The 17,454-nt window shown below is 40.3% G+C and overlaps 1 protein-coding gene across 1 annotated transcript in view; it reads right to left on the bottom strand.

Moving 5' to 3' along the window:
* RERG (RAS like estrogen regulated growth inhibitor) overlaps nucleotides 1-17,454 on the bottom strand; it is a 155,243-nt gene that overhangs the window by 96,413 nt on the left and 41,376 nt on the right. The gene's annotated exons all lie outside the window — the stretch shown is intronic.

Below are 17,454 nucleotides of genomic sequence, written 5' to 3' on the forward strand. Positions count from 1 at the left end.
TAAAGTTTGGGTGGAAGTCAGTATTTCTTGACTTAAAGATGAAAAGTTGGGACCGAGTTGAAAATAGTCCTCCTCTTCATCTCCTCTCTTCCTCCTTCTCAAATGTGTCATAACACTCTTACTTCTAGGAGTGAAGGTTATCTTGATCCTCATAGATTCTTTCCTTTACTGTATGATGTTGTGTGATTTTACATTTGAGGCCAATAATTAAGTTCAGGGCAACAGTTTTGGGGAATGCCTAGCAGCCTCCATATACTCAATAGCCAGGGTCTATGTGGCAGAATCATCTGCTTTGGTAGGGGTGAAAAAAAATCTGAATGGGCAATCAGCAGAAACAGAGGCCCTATAACTCTACTTCTCTCCCTGTAGCACCATTTTCTGCCACTGTAAGATCATAATATATTAGTGTGACAGCAAAAACAAGCATACATGAAAAATAGTAATAACAAAGCCTCATTCCCTGAAGCTACAAATTAGTTGTTCCTGTCTGGTTTGAAGATATGTAGGACTAATTCAGTATTTGGAAAACACTGGTATTTGCTCTCAGTCTCACTCATTGGGGAATGAGTGGAAGATTCAGTTATACAATTAAAAAACAGATTTTGAGTCCCTATTGTGAGCAAGAAACTAAGTGAGGTTCTGTGCTGGGCAGAGGCTCTCAACCTTAGCTTCTCACTAAGTACAACAGAACGAAATGCTGCCTGGTCCTGTGCCATCCTCACAGTCATTGTTATGTTTGAGCCCATTGTTGCAGCCACTGTACCAATTCATCTCATTGAGGGTCTGCCTTTTTTTCGCTGACCCTCTACCAAGCATGATGTCCTTCTCCAGGTACTGGTGCCTCCTGATAACATGTCCAAAGTACATTGAAACAAAGTCTTGCCATCTTCACTTCCAGGGAGCATTCTGGCTGTACTTCTTCCAAGACAGATTTGTTCATTCTTCTGGCAGCCCATAGTCTATTCAATATTCTTTGCCAACACCACAATTCAAAGGCATCAATTCTTCCTTGATCTTCCTTACTCATTGTCCAGCTTTCACATGCATATGAGGCAACTGAAAATACTGTGGCTTCAGTCAGGCACACCTTAGGCCTCCAAGTGACATCTTAGGGTGTGGCCTAGGCATCAAGATTTCTAAAAGCTCCCTGGTAATTCCAATATGCACCCACAGGTTGAGGATCAATGGATAGGGGAAGCAAAAATAGATATGAAACCCCTTCAAAGGAGTTTGCAATTCAATTTGGTTTAATATATTAAATTTGGAAACCTCATTAAACAAACACACTTTTCCTTAAGAGGCTAGTGGCATTTGGCCATCATCTCTTCATCTTCTAAGCTTCTTTTCTCTGACTTTTAGGTCATCTTCATCTTTTGCGGATTAGTTCTCAGTGTCTTCCTCTCCTTTCTGATTCCTGATAGTGCTCTAGGTAACTCCAACATTTTCTGTGTGTGTGACAAACACATTTAAAAAATACATCTGTTCATTCAACAAATATTGAACACTGTTATGGGTTTGAAACCCCAATCAACACCTTTCCTTCCCCCCCCCTTCTTTGTCTTGCTAACCATGAGTCTGTTTTGAGCAACATTTTTCAGGAAGTCACAGCAGGCAGCAGGTAGTGGCTCCATCCATTGAACTGGCAGAAGCTACACCTTGAAGCATGCACAGATTGAAGAGGTCACATCCTTCAAGCGACCCCAGACCCGATTGTCACTGGAAAGAACAAAATTTCCTAGCCCATGATTTCACTGGATTCCATTTTAGAAGCGAGGGGTCCCCACTACATGGACATCCGACGGAAGATGATTTAATATCCGGACTTCCAAATATAGGCATGGGAGGGCTAAGTGCGGAGAGTTCCAGGTACCAAACTGGACCCTCAACGCCATTGGAAACAAAAAGCGCTCCAGCCCCCTCAGATGGCAAGCACGTGGCCTTATGGTCCCTAGACCCCATGTTGCTCCTTGTCTGCGCAGGCAATACATTTCCACTTTCTGTTTCTCCATCTTATTTCGATCGGCTAATAGGACAGGACAAGAACCCTCGTTTGGTTACAGGTTGAACTGTGCCCCCCCAAAAAATGTGTTGTAAATCCTAACCCTTATATCTGTGGATTAGTAGCTGGGTGGTGCAAACAGTTAAATGCCTGACTACTAGCAGAAACATTGGTGGTTCGCACCCATTCAGAGGCACCTTGAAAGACAGGCCTGGTGATCTACTTCCAAAAGGTCACAGCTTTGAAAACCCTATGGAGGAGTTCTACTCTACACACATGGGGTCACCATGATTCTGAATCCACTGGATGGCAACCAACAACAACCATACCTGTGAATGTAATCCCCTTTGGGGAAAGGGTTTTCTTTGTTATGTCAGTGAGGTCATATCCTTGTAGGGTGTGATTTAAACCAATCACTTTTGAGATGTAAAAGGAGATTACGCACAGCAGCAAGAAAGCAAGAATGGGGAAAAGGAACACTAAAAAGAAAGGATTTCCCCCCAATAGCAGACAGAGGAAGCATTCTCCTAGAGCTAGCACCCTGAATTTGGACTTCTAGCCTCCTGAACTGTGAGAAAATAAATTTCTGTTCATTAAAGCCACCCACTTGTAGTATTTCTGTTACAGCAGGACTAAGAAAACAAGACAAACACCTACCCTGTTCCAGGTACAGGTAGTCCCCGATTTATGATGGGGTTCCTTTCCGAGGACTCTGTCATAAGTCAATTCTGACATAATTGAATACTGCAACCCTGGATTATGAATAAATTCCACTCCTAAATCTGTCTTTAAGTCAAATATTTACATAAGCCACAACAGTTAGGTACAGTTCATATCTAATGTCAGTCAAATGTTTTTCTTAGCATATAGTATATAGTGTACCTTTCCATGCATAAAAAACATTAAAGAAATACTTCAAGATACACTAAAATATCTTTAACATAATAATTTAGGAATAATAATAATATAAGGAGCCATGGTGGCACAGTGATTAAAGATCTTGGCTGCTAACCAAAAAGATCGGCAGTTCAAACCCACCAGCCATTCCACGGAAGAAAGATGTGGCAGTCTGCTTTCATAAAAATTTACAGCCTTGGAAACCCTATCAGGTAGTTCTACTCTGTCCTATAAGGTCAGTATGAATAAGTATCAACTCTATGGCAGTGGGTTTGGTTTTTAGAATAAAAACATTTGGATGCAAGTCACAAAGTAGTGCCCATTTGTTATTATGAACCACTGTATGTACCTAAAATTTTTAATATAATAGACTTTATGGGGGTTGGTTCATAACTATGGGTTGTAGGTAAGTCAGATGTTCATAACCCGGTGAGTGCCTGTACCTCTTTTTTTAGTTTTCATTATAATCAGTATCTATAAATTCGGCAGTGTTTTGAACAATAAATCATAAAATTGAACATGAAGGATAAATATTTCTTAGCCATGTAATCAGTCCAAGGGGTAGCTTCTTGAAAACAATGTACAAAACCACGGAGGTATGAGGGAGAACTATGTACACTCGACCATAGGTTGTAAGTGTGCAGGGGAAGATGCATAGGACAGAGGTGAGGTGGTAGGTGGGGGTATAACAGAGTCAACATTCCAAACAACACCTTATGATAACTACTATTTCCTGGGTACTGGGGAAGTGCCATACATTCTCTACATGCTTTGTAGGTGTTTTCTTACTTAAGCTTGAAAGCAACTATAGGGAGTAGGTGTAATTCTCATTTATGAATGAGAGAACTGAGGCCCCGAAACGTTAAGAGTCTCGCTCCCAGCAGTGCCCATTCTTACCTAGGTCTGTCTCCAAAGCAAACATTACCTGCTCTATTACACTACTGTGATTTAAGTAGAAAATTAGCTAGGTAGGTACAAATTTATAACTGTGTAATAACCTATGCTCTAATAGAAACTCTTTGACCTTTTTTTTATCATCAGTTTCTCCTTTGGAATTACTAACACTGTCTTTGTATAGCAATCCCGTCTCACATTGATGGAGTATGGTCTAGACGTCAAGATTTTTTTAAAGCTTCCCAGGTAATTCTAAAATGCACACAAAGGCTGAGAAACAGTGAATAAAGGACACAAAAATGGGTAGAGAAGCTCCTTAGGGAGCTGGCAATTGAATTCAGTCATCGGAGGCTTAGTGTTCACTGACTAAGAATGGCTCACTCCCCTAGACTTTGATCTTCTACTAGATGAAGACACCCCATTTAGTGTCAAGACACCTCTCCTACCTCCACAAAAGCAATGGCATCATTCTGGGGCAATGACAGGAGTATCGTAAGGAAAATTTCTGAGTTTGGACTGCCTGAGGCAAGAAAATGATTTTAAACTACCTTGCTGTATTGTCAGGTTATGATCCTTGTTACCATGGTGAAGAAAGTACTAGCATGATGACACCATCAGGAAGTGAAATTGTTTATTTTGAGGTTTGGTGTTTTTTTTCCCCCGTTCCATTTTTATAGTGATCCATATTGTCTGGATGGTTGTTGGGCCATGGCTCAAGCCAAAAGTTAAACTTTGTGGAGGAAAAAAAGAAAAGAAAGATGCACATTTAATTCTACTGCTTTACATTGTAGAGTAGGAAGAGATTAGAAGTAAATTAAAAAAAAAAAATGTCAATATCAATCTGATATATTATTTAGAGAGTCTAGGTTTGTGTCAAAGAAAAGCAGGAGAAGGGAGGAAGTAGGGAAGGGAGAGAAAAAAAGAGGGGTAAGAGGAGGAAGAAGAGGAAGATGATTAAGGAAAACCAGTGGGAAGAGGAGGAGGAGGAAGAAGAAGAAGAGGGGTAGGAGGGAGACAAGGGGGAAGAGGGAGACCAGGAGGAGGAAGACAACCAGGAGGAGGGAGAAGGGGAGAAGGAAGACCAGGAGGAGGATGAAAACTAGAGACAGGAAGAGGGGAGAAAAGGAGAAGGAGACTGCTTCATTCATTCAGAAGAAGAAAGAGTAGAAGACAGATTTGGGGACTACTTCTTCACAGCCATATGGGATACGTGACAAAGTACAGGCCCTGCTATTAATGAAAATAAGCTGCTAAAGTACAGAACCATGCAGAAAATAACAAAGCATTTAATTATACAGTGACAGTTGCAGCACCTGGGAATTCCCAGAGATTAATGGAACAGCTGGGAAGAGCTGATGGCCCAGGGGACAGCCAAATGTTCCCAGTCAATGAATAATACCCAGGAAAAGCCTCTTATTAGCATTCCTATTAAGCAGAAAATGGAGGAGGACTGGGGTGCTTGGTTTTCTTTCCATTTTTTCCCCCTATTTAAAAAATATAGGGTCACTATGAGTTGGAATCGACTCAATGGCAGTGGGTTGTTTTTTGCGGGGGGTGTATTTTATTAAAAAAATTAGCATAGGAGATAGCTTGGTTTCAATTAAGATTTTTACAGAGATAATTAGACTGTTTTGCTTATCTCTTACTATTCAAGTCTCTTAATTATGGGTAAAACTTTTCTACTACCCCAGGCTAAACTTTGAGTTATGACCATGATAATTTTTGAGGCGGTTGGAGGAAAATAAACTTTACAAATATTGGACTTTCTAAGGGTGGGAGAACCAGCTTTCAACTCAACAAGTAGAATTAAGGCACAATGATGAACAGTACATAAAAGACACTTCTTGTTGGAGGGCAAGTCTTACACAATCAAATGTTAAAGAAAAACAAATTTGAAACATAATTTGATGGACAGTAAGTTCTTCAGATCTAGAGTCTTAGCAGTATTACCAATTTGCTCATATTTCAGTGATTAGCCGTAACCTTGTCAGCTCTTAAGTTTTACAATGTGAGGTACCAATGTGAATTAAGGTCATACCCATCGATGGCTTCTTCTTGGTGGTTTGGCTATTTTTAATAGCAAAACTAAATGTTTGGAGACCTTTTCTAAATTGTACCAGAAAAACTATATTGAAATGAGACTTCAATATAATTTTATAAGATTACATACTGTTCTCTTGTGCATTATCAGGAAATAAACAAATATTGAAGGTATAAGGATACAGAGAATTTCTTTCCAGCAGAGTAATAAGAATAGAGAACACCAAACTGTGTTCCAGAGCTCCAGAACTAGAATGGGTCATTAGAAAGGCAGGGTTTTTATTTTAAGGATGGGGAACAGATGTTTAGAGGGACGGATTACTTACCCAAGGTCACAAGGTTAATTAGTGGCATAGGGAAGACCATAACTTCTGCCTATCCTCCTATTCCAATGTTCATGTATTTCTGCTTGAGTGTGTGTGTGTTTGTGTTCACACGGCCAGCTTTAATGCCTTCTTGGAGGAGATGTTTATTTTTCATGACAAAAAAATCAGAAAGCGCACTGTGCCCAAAGATTTGAGCTTCAGTAGCCACTGTTACTTGGAGAAGGTCACAGTATCTCTTCAGATATACCAAGGAAGCTACACAAACACATACACAGAGGTTTCTAACTTACAAATATTCTTTGATCATCATGCATGAAGAAATGCCCAGAGAGGAGGCAGTACAAAGTACATTGGCAAAAAGGGAATGGTCTTTGGGATCAGTTCTTACTCCAACAATAATGGGGATATAATATAATATGCTTCACATACCTACCGTGAATATAAAAATAAAATAACATTTACATTTTTTAGCACATAATGGGTGCACATATTAAGTACTTATAACAGTAAGATTTAAATTTCTTAAAAGGGCTTTTCCAGCCAAAACTGTAGGCTTCAGAGATAAATAATCTCCTTGAGAGAAGGAGGAACCTATTGTCCTTCCCGCAGTTTTTGGTTCCTCAACGCAGAAGTTAAGAGAATGCCTCAGACTTCCATGTCCTCTAGGAGTAAAAAGGAGTTTCCTTTGAGCCCTGATTACATCAGTCACTAAAAGGAGCCAAGTGTCCCTCATCCCTTTAAGTTCAACAGAACTTTCTATGATGATGAAAATGTTCTATATTTGCACCGTTCTGCCTGGATTATTACAATAGTATCTTAACTGGTCTCTCTGTTTCTGACCTTGTTTTCAGTCCCTCTTCCCAAAACACTCACCATATTCTATTCTTAGCACAGTAATTATAGCAGTCCTCTTAAAACATAAGTCAGATAATTTCATTCCTGTTTAAAACCTTCCAACAGCTTTTCATCTCATTCCAGTAAGAGCCAAAGTCTTTACAATAACCTATAAAAACCTTCATCATTTCATCCTCCCAAGAACCTCTCTGATCTCTTCCCTTTTTCCACCCCATCCCAGCTTAATCGGTCTTCTATCTTGGTGTTCTTCAAATTTACAAGCATAGGACCTTTGTACTTGCTGTTTCCTTTGCCTGGAATGTTCTTTATCCAGATAGCCACATGACTCATTCCCTTACTTTCTTCAGATATTTCCTTACTTTCTGTAGATATTTGCTTAAATGAAGCCTTCTCATGGAAATTTGCCCTGACCACTCTGTTTAAAAGTGTGACTTGTCAACATTCTTTGCTTCTATTCCCAGCTTTATCTTTTTTTCTATTATACTTACCACCATCTGACACACTATGCATTGTTAAGTATTCATTTTCTTATTAAGTATCTTCCCCTTTGGAATGCAAATTCCATTGTTTTTAACTGTTTTATTCATCGCTATATTCCCAGAGCTTTGAATAATATCTGACATATAGTAGGTGGTAAGCAAACATTTGTTGAATGTCTATTTAGCCAACTGAGTCCATATTTGAACACATATTTAATCAATTGATTCCATGGAGTATTAGGAAGAAGGGGACAGAATTTGCATGACCTTCACAAAAAGTAAGGTCTAAGTAGAAAGCTTGTGGAATCATATCCACAAAAATTCATGGAAAAGGCAGAAAACCATGGCCTCCTGGTTATCACCTATCTCAGAATGGATGCAGACCGGGGAGCTTGACATTAAAAAACCTGTAAAATTTCTTAGACTTTATACATCCCCATAGGGTCACTATGAGTCAGAATCGGCTCGACAGCAACAGGCTTTTTGGTTTTATACATCCCCAAATATTCTATTTTTATAATCCCCTATCCATTTACTAGTAATACTTAAAAGTGTTGCTTTTCTTAGTAACAGAAAGGCAGGGGAGAAGTTGAGGATATACTACACAGAGTCAGGCTTAAGGGGGGCTCAAAGAACCATGAAGATTCAAGCAGAGGGTGTTCATTTAAGCAAGGCCATAAAAGCAACTTATGTCCACAGGATCTGTGGCTAGGGACATAGGAAAGCATGGGAAGCCAGCCTGGGTCTGCAATGGGACCTCGGGGTTTAAAAAATGGGAAGACCCATATCATTTATGGCCATAAATGATGGGCCATGTATACTTCATAGTTCTAGGGTTGTCCAAAAGTGGTTTAAGATGTTCCTAATTTGTAAGTCAAGCCAGTTTGAATACTAGAGCCAAAGAGAACTTTTGATATTCAGAATATTCAGTTTAAGTAGCAGAAAACAAAGGATACGAAGAAAGAAGAAAGGCTCCTGCATTAGGATCCCAATAAAGGATAGAGGTAGAGATGAAAACCCACCCAGTGCCATCCATCGGAGATGGGAAATACAAAAAAGCAAAGAACAGAGGTATCTGAAGCAAGTGAGTTCATTTTCTGTTACTGCATAACAAACTACCACAAATGAACTGGCTTAAAACAGCATCCTTTTATTATAGTTTCTGTGGGTCAGGAGTCCTCTACTCAAGGTCTCACCAGGCTGCAATCAAGGTCAGGGCTATGGTCTTACCAGAGGCTCAGCTGAGAAAATATCCACTTCCAAGCTCCTTCAGGTTGTTGGCAGAATTAAATTCCTTATGGCTGTAGTACTGAGGTCCCTCTTTTTTTTGCTAGCTATTGGCCAAGGGGCAAATCTCAGCTTCTAAAGGTCACCCACAATTCCTTGCCACATGACCCTCTCACAATGTGGCAACTTACTTCTTCAAAGCCAGCAATGGAGTCGCTCTCACTCTACTCTGATAAGACAAATCTTATATAATGTAACTTAACCACAGCAGTGACATACTATCATCACCTTTGCCATATTGGTTAGAAGCAAGGCTTTGAACCTGTTCAAACTGGTTCACTTGTGGCCAATGAATTAAAACTGGAACAAGCCTGATATTTTTAAATTTGGGTAGTCCGGAACCATATCCAGAAAGAGGAGAAATTATGGGTCAAAGCCCTGGAATGGAAGACTTGGAAGAGGCATAGTGAGCCCTTTCAGGAGCCTGACGCATGAGATTGGATTATTGCCAGGACTGAGGAACGAAACACACATTCAAAGCTGCACGGTGGGCAGCCATCTTTGAGCAAGGCACTGCTGTTTCTGACTCCGTGTAAAATCCAACAGGAAAGAGATTTGGTTGCTATGCACTGCATACACTGCCCTTGTTTTCTAAGAGGGAGATCAAGTTTCCAGCAGGGAAAAAATTTGTGTCTGTCTCAGTGTCACTTCCTTGGTTATGACTGAACCAGGAAGAAACAGTTCAAAGTTCTGGTTAGAAACAAGTCACAGGTTCTTCCTGAACTCAATAGGTGACTCATTAGAGTTCACCTTAGGGTGCATGTCTACCACAACAAATATCATCATAGATCTCCAGGCAATCATATTTCAGTCACAGGCCACTGCCATACATGACAACATGGATTTATGTGTAGACTAAGAACTGATGTACATTTTCTAGATGTGAAATTGAGTATTCTGAACAGTAAATTCTACTCTTTCCTTCACCACCGTCATACAATCAAGCATTAGCTCCCTGAAACCGCTCAAATCTATCCCATGTTCTCTCTAAACCACTCTCCAGAGTGTCAGAGCCATCACCATCCCTTGCTGGGACTACTACAATAGCCCTGATTAGTCTCCTTGCCCTGCTGTCTCTTCGCTTCCCCCATATAATCTATTCCCCACAGGGTAGCCAGAATGCTCTTTCTAAAATGTAAATCTAGTAATACCACTCCCTGACTAGAGCTCTTGACTAGTTGCCCAGCACATTTAGGTTAAGTTACAAATGTCTTAACATGACTGGTCCCTACTTACCTTTCTAGCTTTATCTCTTGAACTCCATGTTACAGCTTTTTCAAAAGTGCCACGTATCTCTTGCTTCCACTCCTGCTATGCTGTTTCTTCTGCCAAAAACACATTCATCTCCTCCATTACCTCTCTCCCTAGTTGGCCCAATTTGACTAAATCATAAGCACCTCTAGCTCTGTGATCTCTGATTCCTCGCCCCCCCCCCCCCCGCCCCCACCTAACTTAAATGTTGCTTCTGTGTTTTCCCACAGAACCATGTACTTTCCCTATCTGGGCACTTCCTGCTTTGTCAGGATCTGTCTGAGTAGTTAGCTGCTAAATCCCCAAGCCTAAGACAGTGATTTAACTTAGTGGCTGCTCAGTAGCTGCTGAATGAATAAATGCCAAGTTTTGCTGCAGGCAGCTGTCTCGTCACTGTACTGGATGTCTTACACTCACTTATTTTCCAGTGTTGACAGGTATAGGAAGCTAACTAAATAGCAATGACTTTTCATTTTGAAATAATTTTAGACTTACAAAAGACTTGTAAAAAAAAAAAAAGTATAGAGTTTCCTATACCGTCCACTCAGACTCTTACATTAGCATCATGATGCAATCATAATACAATTAACGTACCTAAGGAATTAACATTGTACAATACTACTAACTAAACTATAGATTTAATTTGGATTTCGCCAGTTTCTGCTGTCTTTTTTTCTGTTCAAGGACCCAATCCAGGATCCCATATTGCATTGAGCTGTCATGTCTCCTTAGTCTCCTCTAACCTGTGACAGCCCCACAGTCTTTCCTTGTCTTTCACGGCCTTGACATTCTTAAAAGAGTACTGGTCAGGTATTTTGTAGAACGTCCCTCGGTTTGGATTGGTCTGATTGCGTTGAGGTTATGCTTTGTTGGACAGAAGACCACAGAGTTGACGTGCCTGCTCAGTGCCTGGTATCATCATATGGCTGTGTCTCACTCCCTCTGATGCTAACCTTTATCACTTGGTTAAAGTGGTGTCTGCCAGGTTTCTTCACTGTGAGGTTACTAGTTTTCCTTTATAATTAATAAATATTTATTTTCAGTGAGTTACTTTGAGACTACAAGGAGCCCTGGTGGTACAGTGGTTAGTGCTCAGCTGCTAACTAAAAGGTCAGTGGTTCAAACCCAGCAGCTGCTCTGTGGAAGAAAGATGTGGCAGTCTGCTTCCGTAAAGATTTACAGCCTTAGAAACCCTATGGGGAAGGTTCTACTCTGTCCCATAGGGACATTATGAGCTGGAATTGACTCTACAGTACAACACTTGGAGACTGGTTTGGGCTCAACTACTAACCTAATGATTGGTTGTTCAAACCCACCCAACAACACTATGGAAGAAAGGCCTGGTGATCTGCTTCCATAAAGATTACAGCCAAAAAAACCCTATAGAGCAGTTCTACTCTGCAACATATCAGGTTGCCATGAGCTGAAATTGATTCAATGACAATGGGTTTGGTTGGTCTGGTTTACTCTGAAAGTATGCAAATATCCCGTTTCTGCTTAAATTTCCATGCACTAATTTTAGCATTTATTGATGGTTTCCTGTAGCAATTATTTCTGGTGTTTCAATAGTGATTTTTCATTTCCCTCATTCATCTTATATTTATAAATTTTAATTGTTTTGTAAGGCTTATCATTTCTCTCTCATTTATTTACTTTTTCCGTTATTTATTTATAGCAGCATCAACTCAAGGATGTCCATTTTATTCTTGTGTTATTCGATGGCACTAGGTTTTTAATCCAATATTGTTATTGGATTTATATTGGTATTTATTTTGCTCAAATTATTCCTGCTTTGGCCATTGGAGGCTCTTTCAGATTGGCAGACATGACCCATTCTTGCTCCCTCTCTCTCTCTCACACACATACATACACACAGTTTTGTTGTTGTTTTTTAAACAGCACTTGCTTACTTTCTGGCACCACAAGATGTTCTGCATTTGCTTTTATTTCCCTTCCCCAGACCTGAAACCAATTACTTCTCCAAAGAATCCTGGTTTCTTTTCTTGGAGGATTATACCTACCTCTCTAAACACTGTGATATTCATAACTCCATCCCATTCCCACTCTCCCCACACTGGAGTCCTGTCTTCTGTTTTCTTCAGAAGAAGACAAACTTAAAACTACAGTTTCAGAAACATTCATGGGCCCATAACATAATAATGGACACACAGCAGTCTGAAACAGTACTGGACTTGAAGTTGGGAGACATTCCTAGTCACCTGACAGTTTTGACTGTGGGTCTGGCTTACACAGAAAAGATATTGCAGAAAAGAAAAATCATACATAGAATTGTAAATGACAGAAATCTGCCTAAGAGCACTTTGGCTCTCATTTTCCCTGAATGCATTCTCATGCTCCTAAATTTCAGGGGTAGGCAAAGGATTCAGGTTATTATTATACCAGAAAAGGAAGGAATCAATGAAAAGATGCTTACTTCTTTTTATTCTCTACTTTCCCACCCCTCCCCCCAAGGGATTTGAATCTGAGATTTCACTTTGCCAGCAGGAAAAAAGAAGTACCTTTATAAGAACAATCAAAACAATGACTCAACACACTCCGTGCAAGGATTTAAAATTATTTCCCTGTTTTGAGAACCTTTAGGGGATTATGCTAAATCATATGCAGAAGGGTGAAAAGGAACAAGCACGCAGCTGGACGACATCTACGCTCACTTACATGACAGGCATTCGCAGGACTCAGGACTGTCTCTAAATAACAAACACTGACTTCCTGCAACAGCACATTCCAAGCCTGCTGTTCAGGGAGCAAAGGCATAAGACATTTAAATATGATCGTAAACGGTAACTCAGAAGTCACTAGAAACATATCCTGAAACATTTACTGCTCCCTTAACACATTCTCTGCTGCTTTTTATTTTTTTTCGGCTGCTTACCAGCTCTCAAAAGATCCACATTCTCCCCTCAGAATCTGTGCCTTAAAAAAAAAGTTTTAAATGCAAGCCTTTTATTAAAATATAACATCCATACAGAAAAGTACACAAATCTTAAGTAAGCAGCTCAAAGAATTTCCACAAAGTGAACAAAACCATACAACTCGCACCCAAATCAAGAAACAGAACATCACCAAAAAAAAAAAAAAAAGACTGTTGTGGTCGAGTTGATTCTGACTTATAGCGACCCTACAGAACATCACCAGGACTCTGGAACCCCTTTGTGCCCCCTGCCAGTATCGCCACAGATTCAGAACCTATGCTTTTGAAAATAGCTTTTATTAGACTACATGTTTTTTGGTTTTTTTTTTTCTTTTTGCAAAGCGAAAAGAAAGATTTTATTTACCATATATTCAAAGAGGCAAAAGTGGGATAACGGGCAAGCATGTTGCCAGAGCCTTGTCTGTCCGAGTCCTAAGAACATTACAGAACCATCAGTGTATATTAACACTACAGATGGGTAAAAATCATTGAAAGTTTCACTTTTTCACAGATTGGCTAAAAACTGCCAAATCAAGGAGATTCTACATTTTGAGTAGTCTTTTTTAATAACCATTGGTACAAGTTTCAGGAACAACAGTCAGGAGGTTCTCACTGGTCCAACAAATCTTCCTGAATGCTAAACCCTAATGAAGAGAGATAAGAGTGGAAAATATGTGAGTCCTTTGTGCTGTTTATGATCTGTTTATGTGAAAGATTTCTGAAAAGATGTTTTTGAAGATCATCCTAGCTACTGTTTTTGTACCTCAGGGCCCAGCTGATGTGTCCCTGTGAGTCTAGACTGCAGGTTTTTAATTAAAAACAAAATAAAGCCTGATCTCCCTAAAGAGCTTGGTGTCCAGTGAAATTTCTATTAGGAATGCTTTTCTCTTTTACTAGAATTCCATTATCTCAGATCCCTGCACTACATGTACAGCCTTGGTGGTGTTTCAAAGCCTGGAGCTCATCTTTTCCAAGAATGCTTAACATGATGTCCAGTTCACGGCTGCCAAGAAAGGAGTTCTATTTTGTTTTACTGGTTAAAAGCCATTCTGTTGACAACAGCAGGATCTCTCACTATGTCCATTTTTCATCCTCTGAGTGCTCCAGGATGTTGGGCTGATTGTGTCTGACCGCTGAGAACTTGATGAAATCCACAGAGAAAAACCTTACTGGAGGTGGTAGGTTCTCTAGCTGCAATTTTCGCAACCATCTAGATATCCACTATCTCTGTACAGCCAATTTCCAGGCTGCCAGGTGCCAGGCTGTAACTTATGACAAGAATTTACCTCCTCATATCCAGCAGAAACTGAGTTCTTTTTTGTTTCATTTTGGTTTTTTAACATCTATGTACATCATTTTCCAGCAGGTACTTTGTGGAAAAGTTTAATCTAATACCCAGAATCCTGGAGAGCCTGTTCAATTAATGCTAGCAAAGTGATTTGTGTAAAGCCCCTCTGAGCATTATTATGGTCGTGGCTAATGACTGAATAACTGCAGACATGCAAAGATTCTAATTAGCCACCTAGAAACGATGTAGCATTAAGGAGACTCTCATAGGGAGGGTTAGTTTAGGCAAGGTCCAACAGGACTGAAGAAGAGTTGAAGGTGGCAGAAATGGGATGAGGTATAAACTCTATAGGGCCATCCCACACCTCTTTCCCACCGCACACACGAGTGGCACTGCCCCGAATGCCAAGGCTGTCTGATTAGGAAATGAAAAGCTGAAGCAACAGAGAAAGGTCATTGGAAATCTGTCTTTCCTGCCCACTTATTTTCTTCCTGCTTTTTTTTTTTTTAAGTAGGGGGCCTTCACCTTGCTCCATGAATGACTGCATATCCTGGTTCTGTAACCACCCATGGAAAATATCCACGTACCTTGTTAATGCACAGCAAACCTGGGTGTGAAGATTATTTCTTCTGTTGGCTTAGTTAATCACCCAAATCCATCAGCATTTCTTTGTCTCAAATTGAACTGAGGTCAAAACGAAAATCCGTTCAGGAAGGTGGGAGGAAACCTGTATCTGCTGCCATATGGCACCAAACTCAGACAAGCAGATACCTGGGAGTTGCAGCACTGATAGCAACTACATTGCCAACATGCTACACTCCTCCCCAGAAGGTTTACAGCATTAGTTCTTGTCCTATGCTCCTGCCCCCAATTCATGGTTTAAGTTGGATGTGTGAACAGTCTAAAGTGGAGAATCACTCAGCTGGAGTGGTGGCTATTACGGTTTTGTATATCTTGAGATACTTTAAGCTGTATGAATAAGCACACGGAAGGGATGTAACTGTCTATTCACAATGCTCACAGGGCTGCACGTGTGTCCCATCCACAGCAACACTCTCAAACCTCAGTGTGTGACCTTTGACTATGAGGAATATGATCCACTGAGTTCCCTCCTCCTGTTGTTGTTTCCCCCCGCTGCTCCCCTGGCGGGGGCATTTAAAATCTAAGAAGCAAGGGCAGAGAGGAACAGAACAAACTAGTTGCTTCCAAGACAACTGACTTATGGCAACTCCATGTGTATCAGAAAAGAACTGTGTTTCACAGGGCTTTCAATACCTGATTTTTTGGAATTAGATTGCCAGGCCTTTCTTTCAAGGCATCTCTATGTGAATTCAAACTGCCAACCCTTCCAGTTATTAGCCAAGTGCTTAACCATTTGAACCATTCAGGGATGTCAAAATGAAGGAAAGGAATTGCTATTCCTCAACAAGTTTACATGAGTGAGTCTTTTCTAATCAATGGTTTGTTAACAGGATTCATCTTAAATCAAATGAGAAAGCAGCTTAGTGGGAGGGATGTGTGGGGAGTGACCAGCACTGCCCATCCCAGTGCAACAGTGCTGATGCAGGCCTTTCATTTATTTGTGAAAAAAAAGGGAAAAGAACATTTCGTTCTACCCTGGCACAGCTCTTCTGACTGAAGAGATGACCCTGGCTTCCTGAACTGAGATAATTAACACTGTCAGCTTATTACAGAGCTGGCATAAACATGCTAGAAAATGACACCTTGTCTTAATCATTCTTTTCCCCTGAGGAAATATTTCTCAAATAGATGAAACCTCAAGCTTGGGCTTCATATTAGCCATTGTCTCCCAGTTTAAAGTCCCAGTGTAAAGGTCAGTGAGGTTCCCTGCTCCAAGACTGCAGACCTTGCACCAAAAATATACCTAGTCAACTGAAGTCAACATACAAGTTAAGAGGAAAGCTTTTCATGATTGGTGAGCATTCAGTTAATACCAAAAACAAGACCCATGGCACCTCTCTGGGATGAGAAATTGCTTTTAAAGACCTTTAGAAGTGGTGATTTCCAAGTTACTGTCAGTAAAGCATTTAGAGGTAGGTATGCTATTTTTTTTTTTCTCATAATTATACTGGAGAGGAAGGCTAGTCTTAAGCACTCATAAAAAACCAGCACAGTTTATATTGTATAAATACTGTGTAATCCTTCTTAATTGCCACCACTGAAAACAGTTCTAGGTAAGAATGAGAAGAGTGATGAGAAAGACCAGAAACGAGGGAGAAAGATTAGAATCATAAAATAGCCAAGCCACCAAATCATTGGCATCTCAAGAGACCACAACCCTATTCATCCACAGACCCAGGAGCTTCAATCCCATGTATAATAATGAGAGCTAACACTGACCGGGCATTCCTTAGGGGTCAGGCACTGTTTTAAGCATTTTCATTAATAATGTCACTTGTTACTTACAACAACCCGAGGCAGCCTTTCATTCTTTAAGTATTTACTGAGCACCCAGAATATGTCAAATGCTGGTCTAGGTGCTGGGGATATTGCGCTAAGCAAAACATACAAAAATGCCTGCCTTCTGGAACTCACATTCCAGCCCAGCCAGGAAGCAGTGGAGCCAGGATGTAAATCCAAGAAGTCTGGCTACTGGGCTATAAAATTAATATAGTGAGTGGGTATCATAAAATGTAGCCTTTTTGGGAGGCCAATCAGAATCTCATAAATCACAAACAGTTAAATGTGAAACAAAGGGAGACATTGCTCTCTGTGAATGTATTACTGGGTTGCTAAGATTGAGCTATTCTAGACCAGAACAGGCTGGGCAGGCTTTAAACTGGAAAGAGTTAGCATTTGGAACCAGCACATCTGGGTCCAGGTTCTGGCTCAGCTACTTATGAGGTATATGCTTTGAGAAAGTTGTTTAGCCTCTCTGAGCCTCAGTTTCCTCATCTGTAAAACAGGGATTATAACAGGACCTACTTCATTGTGTTGTGGTGAGCTATTAAATGAAATACTGTAAATATACTACTTCCTAAAGTGCCTGGTGTTACATAAAGTGAGCCATTTATGTTATCTGCTGTTTGTGGACCATTAAATCTAGACAATAGAATCTAAGAAGGTAATTTAACTCAAATCTAAGGCATGTGAGTTCTGCACTTTATAAATTCCTAGTCACAAAGACTGACGCACAACAATGGTTTATGACCCACTTGTGGTGGGTCTAAGAGAATGTCTTCAGT

Source organism: Elephas maximus, chromosome 4 (genome assembly GCF_024166365.1).
Source record: "Elephas maximus indicus isolate mEleMax1 chromosome 4, mEleMax1 primary haplotype, whole genome shotgun sequence".
Lineage (NCBI taxonomy): Eukaryota > Metazoa > Chordata > Mammalia > Proboscidea > Elephantidae > Elephas > Elephas maximus.